Consider the following 12,002-nt stretch of genomic DNA (forward strand, 5'->3'; position numbering starts at 1 on the left):
GAAGTGAGCATCAGAAAAGAGGAGGTCTCAGAGAATTAATTCATGAAGTGAGCATCAAAGTATGGCAATAACTAATTATGTTAAGACAAATGTACCAAAATGGAGCTAAATTTGGAGAAAACAAGTGATGTCAAAAAGAATATGGCAGCTGGGCATGGTGGCTCACACCTGTAATCCCAGCATTTTGAGAGGCCGAGGCGGGCAGATTGCCTGATGTCAGGAGTTCGAGACCAACCTGTTAACATAGTGAAACCCTGTCTCTACTAAAAATACAATAATTAGCTGGGCATGGTGCCTGTAGTCCCAGATACTTGGGAGGCTGAGGCAGGAGAATCGCTTCAACCCAGAAGGTGGAGGTTGCAGTGAGCCGAGATCGGGTAACTGCACTCCAGCCTGAGCACAAAGCAAAAGTCTGTCTTAAAAAAAAAAAAGCCGGTTCCTCCCTCCTTCGGAGCCTCTCCCCAGCTGCCGCACAGGAGAGAGGCCAAGATGGCAGATGAGATCGCCAAGGCTTAGGTCTTTTGTCCCGGTGGCGACACGATCTTCAGGAAGATCATCCGCAAGGAAATCCCAGCCAAGATCATTTTTGAGGAGGTGCCTTGCTTTCCACAACATTGCCCCTCAAGTGCCAACACGTTTTCTGGTGATTCCAAAGAAACATATATCCCAGATTTCTGCAGCAGAAGATGATGATGAAAGTCTTCTTGGACACTTAATAATTGTTGACAAGAAATGTGCTGCTGATCTGGGCCTGAATTAGGGCTATCGAATGGTGATGAATAAAGGTTCAGATGGTGGACAGTCTGTCTTCCACGTACATCTCCATGTTCTTGGTGGTCGGCAGATGCACTGGCTTCCTAGTTAAGCACGTTTGGGGAATTATTTTCCCTTCTCTAGGCAATGATTAAGTTAGGCAAGTTCCAGTATGTTAAGTAGCACACTTATTTTTGCCTGTGTATGCAGAGATTCAATAAATAATTTAAAAACTGGGTACATAATAAAAAAGCATTGTTACATGGTAAAAAAAAAGAATATAGAAATCAATTTTACCTGGGAGGAGTAGGGGAGACTCCGGTAATGCATCTCACAGAAGAGGGTAATTAAAATTGTCTTCAGAGGACTTTTCTATTTTGTTCATTGCTATATCCCTAGTCATGAATGTCATATAATTATATGAACTGAATCTTTTATGTGTTGACCTGGAAATATGACCATGATTTTAAATGAATAAGCAACAGAGTATACCAGGAGCTATTGGCAGAGCTTTTAAAAATAAATTAGGGGCTTTGGTGGCCATTTGCTATGTTACAATTTTTTTGTTCATTTGTGAAGATATGAGCTTGCTAGACTGTCATTGAAAATGTATGATATAGCAAGACATGGGACACTCTATTTCCACATGGTAATTCATATGTAATGTAACAAGGGTAATAAAACCAAACTGGGATTTTTCTCTGGCCTTTACCTCCATTGTGAATGAAGTCATGAGTCATTCTTATATGCAATGCTGCTTTATACTAATCTCTACCAGAGACGGGAGGGAAATCTCCCATGAGAAAGTTTGTGATTGGCTAACATCACCATCAATTACCTGGGGGAAAAGGGGGATACAGTCATATAAAGAGAGAGAAACAAGTGGGACCCTATGATTCATTATCAAAAACCGTTTGTTCTTTGTCTCCTGGTGTTGAGGGCTGGGGACAAGGGACGGTCTTCAAATCACTGATAGTTATTATGAGATGCTGATGTAAAAACATTTAGGAAGGACAAAAGTCCAAGAAAAGTCAAAGACCTATTGCAGAAAAAGGCTATAGTGGAGGGATTTTCTCTATTAGACATCAGGTTTATGTAAAGCAATAACTGGGACAGTGCAACATTGGCAGAGAAACAAGAAAATTGACAAAAAATAGAATAGAGTGTAGAAACAGACCAACATCTATGGAATTTTGATATATGCAGAGGCAACACTGCAAACTGAGAAAACGAAGGCCTACTTAATAAATAATACTGGAAAAACTTATCCATATAGAAAAAGATTACTTTTAAGAAACATTTTCTCATTTTAAACATAATATATGAATTAATTATTCTATAAAAAGATGTGACATATGAAACTAAAATTTTATTTGGCTATTACCGTCAGTGCTAACACTGATGCCCTTTTTACTCGAACAATATAACAAGTAATACTTATTTAGTTTGAAATAAAAATGTTGCTGAGATACCATGAGACTAAAGGTACCACATTTCAGAGGAGGTGCTGGACCCTATGCAAAGTGTATAAATAAGTCATTGAGAAACCTAACACCGGGTTAAGTGACTCTTATCCCTTCACTCACATCAATGGTATAAAAGTATTAAGAGTTAGAAACTAGAATAAGAAGGCTTCTTTAGAGAAATCTACATATTGAGTCTGAAGAAAGAATGCTGAAGGATCCTGTTCTCAGAAATGGAAAAAAGGGGTTTTGTGAAGCTCAGCATGTGTCTCATGTAATGCAGAGATCACAGTGGACAGGTTCTGAGTCACACTAGGAAAATCTAATGGACAAGGTTGCCTGGCTGCTTTGTCAATGTGTAAAAGAGAGGTGATGGTTTCCAGATTCATCCATGTCCCTGCCAAGGGTATGAACTCATGCTTTTTATGGCTGCATAGTATTCCATGGTGTGTATGTGCCACATTTTCTTTATCCAGTCTATCCTTCATGGGCATTTGGGTTGGTTCCAAGTCTTTGCTATTATAAACAGTGCCGCAATGAACATGCATGTTCATGTGTCTTTATAATAGATCAATTTATAATCCTTTGGGTTTATATCCAGTAAGGGGATTGCTGGTTCAAATGATATTTCTATTTCTAGATTCTTGAGGAATTGCCACACTGTCTTCCACAATGGTTGAACAAATTTGCACTCCCACCAACAATGTAAGTGTTCCTATTTCGCCACATCCTCTCCGGCATCTGTTGTCTCCAGATATATTAATGATTGCCATTCTAACTGATGTGAGATGGTATCTCAATGTGATTTTGATTTGCATTTCTCTAATGACTAGTGATGATGAGCATTTTTTCATATGTTTGATGGCCTTATAAATGTCTTCTTTTGAAGTGTCTGTTAATATCTTTTGCCCACTTTTTGATGGGGTTGTTTTTTTCTTCTATATTTGTTTAAGTTCTTTCATTCTCAGCAAAGTGACACAAGAGCAGAAAACCAAACACGGAATATTCTCACTCATAAGTGGGTGTTGAACAATGAGAACACATGGACACAGGGAGGGGAACATTATACACTGGGGTCTGCTGGATGATGGGGGGCTAGGGGAGGGATAGCGAGGGGTGGGGAGATTGGGGAGGGATAACATTAGGAGAAATAATGTAGGTGATGGGGGGATGGAGGCAGCAAACCACCATGGCATGTGTATACCTATGTAACAATCCTGCAAGATCTGCACATGTACCCCAGAGCTTAAAGTAAAATAAAAATAAAAAAGAGAGGTGATGGCTTTGAGGCCACACAGTACTTACAGACTTTCCTTGTGCAAGAAATGGGCATTTCTCAAAGAACAAATATGGCACACATGTAAGACAGAGCTGACCAGAACAATTATCTTACTTTCTATCAGGAGAAACCGACTTCAACATTTTATTTTTATCTCAAATTCTATATTTTATGTAGTATTTTATATCTCATTGAGTTATCTAAATGAATTATTAGTGCTAATAGTCTGTTATCTATAGATATAGTTATCTACAGATATAGTCTATCTACAGATATAGATATCTATAGATACAGTCATCTATCAATATAGTCATTGGTTATCCACAGATACAGTGATTGGTGAAAAGAAAGAAATGTGAACATGTTTTTATTATGACAAAAATGTACAAAGTTCCCTTTATTCAGATTGGCAAATTCTAAATATCAAATCTGTATTTTAATATTACATTAATATTTTCCTATTTTACTTTGTATTATTTACTGGGCTAATGGGAGATAGGAAATAAATATTTATGAAGTTTCTGGCATTAGCCACTTACTGGGCTGAACATGTAGGCATGTGTTCAAAATCCTGATTTTTACTCCATAAATTAAGTATCATTAACAATTTAGTTGATATAACCCGTTGATTTGTTGTACCTGAACTGATATTTTTAGTTTTACTAAAATGAAGAAAACAATGAAAATATATGAAAAAAATTTAGTATATGAATTGTATTTTTCATAAGATTCATGAGATTTATCTAATTTTTGAGTTTTCCTAGTACATTTTAAATATTATTTAATTAACCAAAAAGAATGTATTTAGACACAGAGACCACATTTAATGAGTAAAATAGATGTTACTATAGTTCAGAAAAGCAAATTTATTGTCCTGGACCAAAATATCCTAGAAATTTGTCTTCTAGAGTTCAAGATTAGAATCGAATTTGTTCGAAAGACTAATTCAGCTGGCATGTAAATACATGCCCTCACTGATTCTAGAGAAGAGGCAGATCCACATTGTTGCAGATACTTCCAGTTGCCTGCCTATTGGCAATTATTTCTTCCTTATATAGTCCTAGGGAGAATGCCCTGCTGATAAACTAAATTTCCCAGCCTTCTTGCATGGCTGAAATTTAAATAAATTCAAACTTCAGTGAGTGGGGCTTCCAGGAAGGTCTTATTTTCTTCTTTCATCACTCTGCTTCTAATCTGGAGCTCAAACAGAAATCTAGGTCAGTGAGGGAAGTTGACAGTAGAAACACATACCACGTGGATTAGTCAGCTTGGGCTGCTGTAACAAAACACTGACTGAGTGGCATAAACAACAGGAATTTATTTCTCACAGTTCTGGAGACCAGGAATTTCAAGATCAAGGTACCAGCCAATTCGGTTTCCTGGTCTTCCTAGCTTGTGGATGGCTGCCCTCTCTTTAAGTCCTCCCTACAGCCTTTCCTGGGTTCCTGCATGTGGAGAAAGAATACAAGCTCTCTATTGTCTTTTCTTCTGGGGCACTAAGCCCATTATGAGGGCCTTAGCTCTAACCTTATGTAACCCTAATTATCTCCCAAAGGTGCCACCTCCAAACACTGTCACATTGGAGGTTAGGGGTTCAACCTACAACACAAACTTGTATGTGTTCAGATCACAAACATTTAGGCCATGACACTAAGATTGCCAGAACAGAAAGACAGAAGAAATATGAGTGAGTTTGGAGCTGCCATGTCAGCCTCAGACCACCTGCTTCTTGATTTCTACTACTAGAGAGAAAAATAAATTTTTGTCATGTATATGCCACTGTTATTTCCAGTCTCTGACACAGCAGCTGAATGCAAATCCTATCTGACATAGACAAACATGCTATGTAATAAAGAAAAAGATACTTTGAGACAAATGTCACAAATTATATGTAAACATATGCACATACACATTACATTCTATATATATATATATGCATACAGACACATATATAGATAGATAGATATAGATAGATACATACATAGACATGCCATAGAATATATATGGTATATCTCACACATATAGACATATATATATTTACATATATATATATGCAAATTACTGTGTATGTCCCCTGAGATTATTAGGATGGACAAATTTGACCTAATTACCCAATTTTAATTGCTGTGGAATATTTGCTATGCTGAAGTGACAAGTCCTATTCCAATTTGTTGGACATGACACTAATAATGCTCATTTAAAAAATGTATAAATAAAATGATTTTCTTTTTCATGTGTTCAGCCTTAGGAAGGAAATCATTTAAATGTGTTCGGTGAAAAACTGCAGGTTGCCATTTTTTATTTATTTTTTAAATAAGTGAACTAGGAATTTCAAATTATAATTTCAATAGGAGTAGAAACCAAGGGAAAAATCAGCATTTACAACAAGGGCTAATAATTAGCCACATCTTTGGATGGTCACACTTTATTTTGAAAGGGTGATATTAGAATTACTTTCCATTCTTTCTCCATCTGTCAGGCTATATTTTACTTGGATTATATTAGTAGAATTATATTTTTAGTTAAAAACTCTTTCAAAACAAATTGCATTTAATTAGAAAAGAAATGAAAGAGGCATGTCACACTTAGTGCTTTGAGGCCACTTCAGTTATCAGAGTGTGAAAATCCTTTCTCCAGATGGCAGCTTCCTGCTTAGCTGAGACCATGATAACCACAGTAGATTTTTGAAAAATCATATTTACTTATATGTGTGTATAATTAATTTTTAATTGCATGAATTCTTGACAAAAATAAAGTCAAACACCAAGGAATCATATTTTTTTTTTTTTTTTTTAATTTTTTATTGGATTATAGGTTTTGGGGTACATGAGCAGAGCATGCAAGACAGTTGCGTAGGTACACACATGGCAGTGTGCTTTGCTTTTCTTCTCCCCTTCACCCACATTTGGCATTTCTCCCCAGGCTATCCCTCCCCACCTCCCCCTCCCACTGGCCCTCCCCTTTTCCCCCCAATAGACCCCAGTGTTTAGTACTCCCCTTTCTGTGTCCATGTGTTCTCATTTTTCATCACCCACCTATGAGTGAGAATATGCGGTGTTTCATTTTCTGCTCTTGTGTCAGTTTGCTGAGGATGATGTTTTCCAGATTCATCCATGTCCCTACAAACGACACGAACTCATCATTTCTGATTGCTGCATAATATTCCATGCTGTATATGTGCCACATTTTTCCAATCCAGTCTATTATCAATGGGCATTTGGGTTGATTCCAGGTCTTTGCTATTGTAAACAGTGCTGCAATGAACATTCGTGTACATGTGTCCTTATAGTAGAACGATTTATAGTCTTTTGGATATATACCCAGTAATGGGATTGCTGGGTCAAATGGAATTTCTATTTCTAAGGCCTTGAGGAATCGCCACAAATCGGCAACCAACAGAATGGGAAAAAATTTTCGCAGTCTACCCATCTGACAAAGGGCTGATATCCAGAATTTACAATCATCTCAAGCAGATTTACAGGAAAAAAACAAACAAGCCCATTCAAAAGTGGGCAAAGGATATGAACAGATACTTTACGAAAGAAGACATATATGAGGCCAACAATCATATGAAAAAATGCTCATCATCACTGGTCATCAGAGAGATGCAAATCAAAACCACATTGAGATACCATCTCACGCCAGTTAGAATGGCGATCATTAAAAAATCTGGAGACAACAGATGCTGGAGAGGATGTGGAGAAAAAGGAACACTTTTACACTGTTGGTGGGAGTGTAAATTAGGAATCATATTTATAAAGAAAAAGGCATCAGTGATCTCCTTTGGGAAGCATTTTTCAAGGCAAAATATCATGGTGTTGACCTTCACCATTTTTAGGTTGACAAGTGATGATTAACTACATAAAAGCATAGTTCCATGTAATGCAATTTGAAAATGTAGCAGGGCTTAAAGGCCAGTGGAAATAATATATCAAGACTTCTAAGTTTTAGCAAACAATATTCTTATGTTAATAGGCAATATTTTCCATGCATGTAAGAGAAATAAAGAAGAATGAATTGACAGTTTTTAAAAGTATTGCTTTATATTTAAGCTTTTAAAATAACCGCTAACTGCCAAGAATTATGCTGGGTGCTCAGATTACAAGGTTGGGTGAAACAGGCAGTAGTTTCTGCCCTCAGAGAAACAAGATAGACAATCACATAGTTATATATTTATCTAGTTCTATCACTTTTTGAAACGAAATGCAGGCAGTTGTGAGAGCATATCTTAGAGAGATCCTATGTATTCTAAGGATCAGAGAAGACTTCATTTTAGGTGTAACACTGAAATAAAATCCCAAGAGTGACTAGGGATTAACTGGGCAAAAGTGGGAAAGAAATAAGAGGAGGTCTATGTGGCTGTATGTCAAAAAGCAAAGGGGTCAAAAGGCCCAAGATGATTTCAAGAGATCATATAGGACATTTAGCTCATGTTTGTGGTTTTTATCTTTATTGTAGGAATACAAGAAAATCTCCAGCATTTTAAGCAGAAATGTGAAATAATCAGATTTACATTTTAAATGATTACCCTAGCTGTAATAGAAACCCTACCCACTACAAAGCATTGAATGGAAGAGGCCAAATGCAGGCCTAGTGAAATTATTAAAAAAAAAAACGATTAATTTCTTTGTGATTAAAATAAAATTAATCCCAAACATTATATTTTATTCAGACACTCCTCCTGTCTCCCTAGGTATAAAAACAAAGCTGCATATAGTGTACACAAAAACAATATAATCTAAGGAACTAGATGAAAACAATATTTAAAGAATGATAAGACTTCATGACAGACTTCTTGTCAGCAATGTAGATTGGTGAAGAAAATAGAACCTTCTTAAACTACTGAATCAAAATACTGATCAATGTTGAATTCTATGGCAAGTATGATTCAAAAGTGAATGTAAACTAAAGATGGTTTCTAACATACCGTGAGAGCTTTGACTACTTGCATACACTTACTGAAAAAACTAAAGAATACGTATTTCTGCAAGAAGGAATTAAGCTAGAAGTAAGGGGCTGACTGTAAGAAGCAGTGAAAAGTAAAGAAACTTGAGAAAGGTATTAACAGATCTGAACAACATAAAAATAGTATTATGCATGATAAAAACTTCAGCCCAATTAAATTGAAAGGAGTTTACTTGAGCAATGAACAGGCAGCTCCCAGAATCACAGCAGATTCACAGAGACCCCAGGTGTGCCTCGCGGTCAGAACAAATTTATAGATAAAAAAGGTCAAGTGATGTAGAGGAATCAGAAATGAGGTAGGGAAACAGTGAGATTGGTTACTGCTCAGTACTGGCCTTATTTCAACACAGTTTGAACACTCAGCAGTCTATAGTGGTTGAAATATAGCTGTTGAGATTGACCAACACTCAGCTATTGTTACAGGTGCATATGCATACTACTAAGTAAGGTTTTTAATTTTTCTTGACTATTAAGCTAGGTTGCAGTTCATCCACAAGGACTCAAATATAGAAGTACAGAGCCCAAAGTAAAGTACAACTAAAGAAAATAGTAATATTCTTAAGACAGAGAGGGGTGGTCATATTTGTAGAATTTAAAATCCTTTTTATAAAGGAGGAAAGCAGAACTATAGACAAAATTAAGATATGTTAATAGTTGTTATGATTTGAATTACTCCCCTCCAAAATTCAGGTGTTGTCAATGTGACAGTATTAAGAGGTGAGGCCTTTAAGAGATGATTAGGCCAGGAGAATTCCTCCTCCATTAATGGGTTAAGGCCCTTTTAAAAGAGGCTTCAGGCAGCAGCCTTTGGCTAGCTTTCCTTCTTTCTTCTGCCATCTGAGGAAACCGCAGCAAAAGGCCCTCACCAGACAGAACCTGCTGGCACCTTAATCTTGGACTTCCCAGCCTCCAGAACTGTAAGAAATAAATTTCTGTTCTTTATAAATTAAATTACTCATGTTCAGAAATTCTATTATAGCAACATAAAATGGACTAAGACAATAGTTAGATGAAGTCTGTATAAGTGTTAAGATTATCACTAAAATAATGGAAATAACATGGATAATATCCCAAATGAATTTAAGGCAAAGAGAAGAAAAAGAAAAATTTGGCAAATCCAGTTAGAAAGTAGAAAAGAAGACAAAAAAAAAAAAAAAAAGAAGAAGTGAAAAAGTGTAAGTAGAAAACATAATACAAGACAAAAAAGTAATCAGGAATCACAGTGAATATAAATAGAAGATTATATGCAGATTATTAAAAAAGCTCTCACAATTTCTCCAACACTTCACCCTCAACCCACGTGATGGCTTTATCATTGGAATGGCTGGTTTGAGCAGAAGGCCAGGCTCAACTTTGTGGAGCTGGCATTTCATTTTTCACAGAGTGAATTTAGAAAGTCTTGGATATGCTTCGGATTAAAAGGCTTCCATATTTCAGTGGCAAAAGTGAAATGTATGTTTTTTGCTTATAGTTCAGATTTGATGGGAGTATGTCATTTAAAAATAATTTTCTGTAAACTAAATCACACCCTAAAATATATGGGCATAATTTCACAATTTCTTCTCCTCAGTGAAATCTCTTTGCAGAACAGATATAATTGACCTAATGTTTCAGAAAGTCTCTAAATATATCAGCATGAGTCAGCATGGAAGATTTTCAAATCCCCTGAGGCGGAGAGAAGTGGCTCTTACATCAGATGGATAAACATGGAGCGAGACCATTAGTGGTTTCATGGTACCTTTGTTTGCTCACTTGACTTCCTATTTATCTGCAATCTAATCACTCAGAAAGTTCATAAAGCTTCAAAGTACTTGCTCATTTATGTTGCCCTCTTCTCTATGAGAGGTCCTAAATTCTGTTCTCATTCACATGATACGACAGTGTCTTCTGGGTCAAATAAAATCAATCTTGTTACTCAGGCCCTAGATATTTTTACCAGATTTTGGTACATGATCTGAAAGTATCTTTATAATGTCTGACAATAGTAGAGGTCAGGTGTCTCTTATACTCCAGTTAGAAAGTAGGATAAGTCAGGTGTTTCTTATACTTCATAGATGGTAACACCTGGTCAATCACATGTCTTCTCATTAGGGTGAAGATTTCTTCTCACCTTGAATTGTAATAATCTCCACCTGTCAAGGGCAGAACCAGGTGGAGATAATTGAATCATAGGGCAGGTTTCCCTCATGCCATTCTCATGATAGTGAGTGAGTTCTCATGAGATCTAATGGTTTTATAAGGGGCTTTCCCCTTCACTCAGCTCTCTTCTCTCTTTGGATGCCCTGTAAACAGTTGCTTTCTGCCATGAGTTTGTTTCCTGAGTCCTCCCCAGCCAACCAAAACTGAGTCAACTAAACCTGTTTTCTTCACAAATTGCCCAGTCTTGGGCAGTTCTTTATAGAAACTTGAGAATGGACTACTACACAGGTGTTGGAGTGGGCATCTCTAGGTCACTAAGATCAGAACAAGGCTTGCAGCAAGATGGTCTTAACTTGGAACAAAAAACTTCATCTCTTTCCTCTGCCTCCAACCGGAGGGAGACACCTCATAATGGGATTGTTTCAGGGATAAGGAGCCTTTGAGAGTAAAGAGCCAATGCAGAATATGCCCAAAATATTCTTTCAGATGTGGTTTTCTCTAAGTTTTAGAGAAGATTTCAATATTTTCTACATTATTTTGCCTCCTTTCATAGCACTGACGCAGTTACTAAATGTATTTTTTTCCCAAGTTGTTAGAAATGAGTCATAAAATAAATGACTTGTGTTTGACTTTCAAGTATTTCTAGCACCAGGCATTAGCAGTAAATGAAATCCTAATATTTTCTATGGGTGGAAATGTGTCAGATTCTTATGGCTTTTAACTAGAGTCAATTTAAATTTAGTATGTTTCATCACATATAAAGCAAGTTTACTCAGAAACTATCAAGCATGTGTCAAGGTGTTATCTGAAAGTCAGAAAATTCACTTTGGGCTTCACAAATAAATACAGGTGATTTGTTTCCCTCCTATATCTCTTTAAGACAAATGCACTTTGTTGAACACCTTGGACATTCAGCTCAGAATTGAGAGAACACAGAAAGTTTTAATTGGAAAAAAAAAAACACCTAAGAAATCAGCTAGTGTAATCCATTAGTTTTACAAAGGATGAAAGCAAGGCACAGAGGTAGGTTTCTCTCTTGGAGTCATACAGAAAGCTAGTAGCCTAAATAGTGGTCTCATGACACCCGTTACTGTAGTCTTTGAACCACAAAATTATTCTGCTGTCAGTAGCATTCAATGTTTCCTCTCCACCCATGCTGAGGATGTACATTCCCCATAAAAGAGGGAATTGATGTGATCTTTTTTTCTGCTTCAGAAACATTTTCCAGGTTTGTTCACCTACTTACCTCTTCATGTCAAATTCCTTTCTATGGATTTCTGGGAATTTATCCAGTTGTCTGACCAAGGGGTACAGTCTATTTCCCAATCCCTGTGGAAGGAGGCTCAATGGATGGGCTGCCCTGGCTTTGCATTAGGTCTCTCCCTACAGGCTTCCTCTATCCT

General features: G+C 36.8%; 1 pseudogene; it reads left to right on the forward strand.

Moving 5' to 3' along the window:
- Positions 1-489: 489 nt before the first annotated feature.
- LOC108588597 (adenosine 5'-monophosphoramidase HINT1 pseudogene) lies at positions 490-984 on the forward strand (annotated as a pseudogene).
- Positions 985-12,002: the final 11,018 nt, after the last annotated feature.

This window comes from Callithrix jacchus, chromosome 16 (genome assembly GCF_049354715.1).
Source record: "Callithrix jacchus isolate 240 chromosome 16, calJac240_pri, whole genome shotgun sequence".
NCBI lineage: Eukaryota > Metazoa > Chordata > Mammalia > Primates > Cebidae > Callithrix > Callithrix jacchus.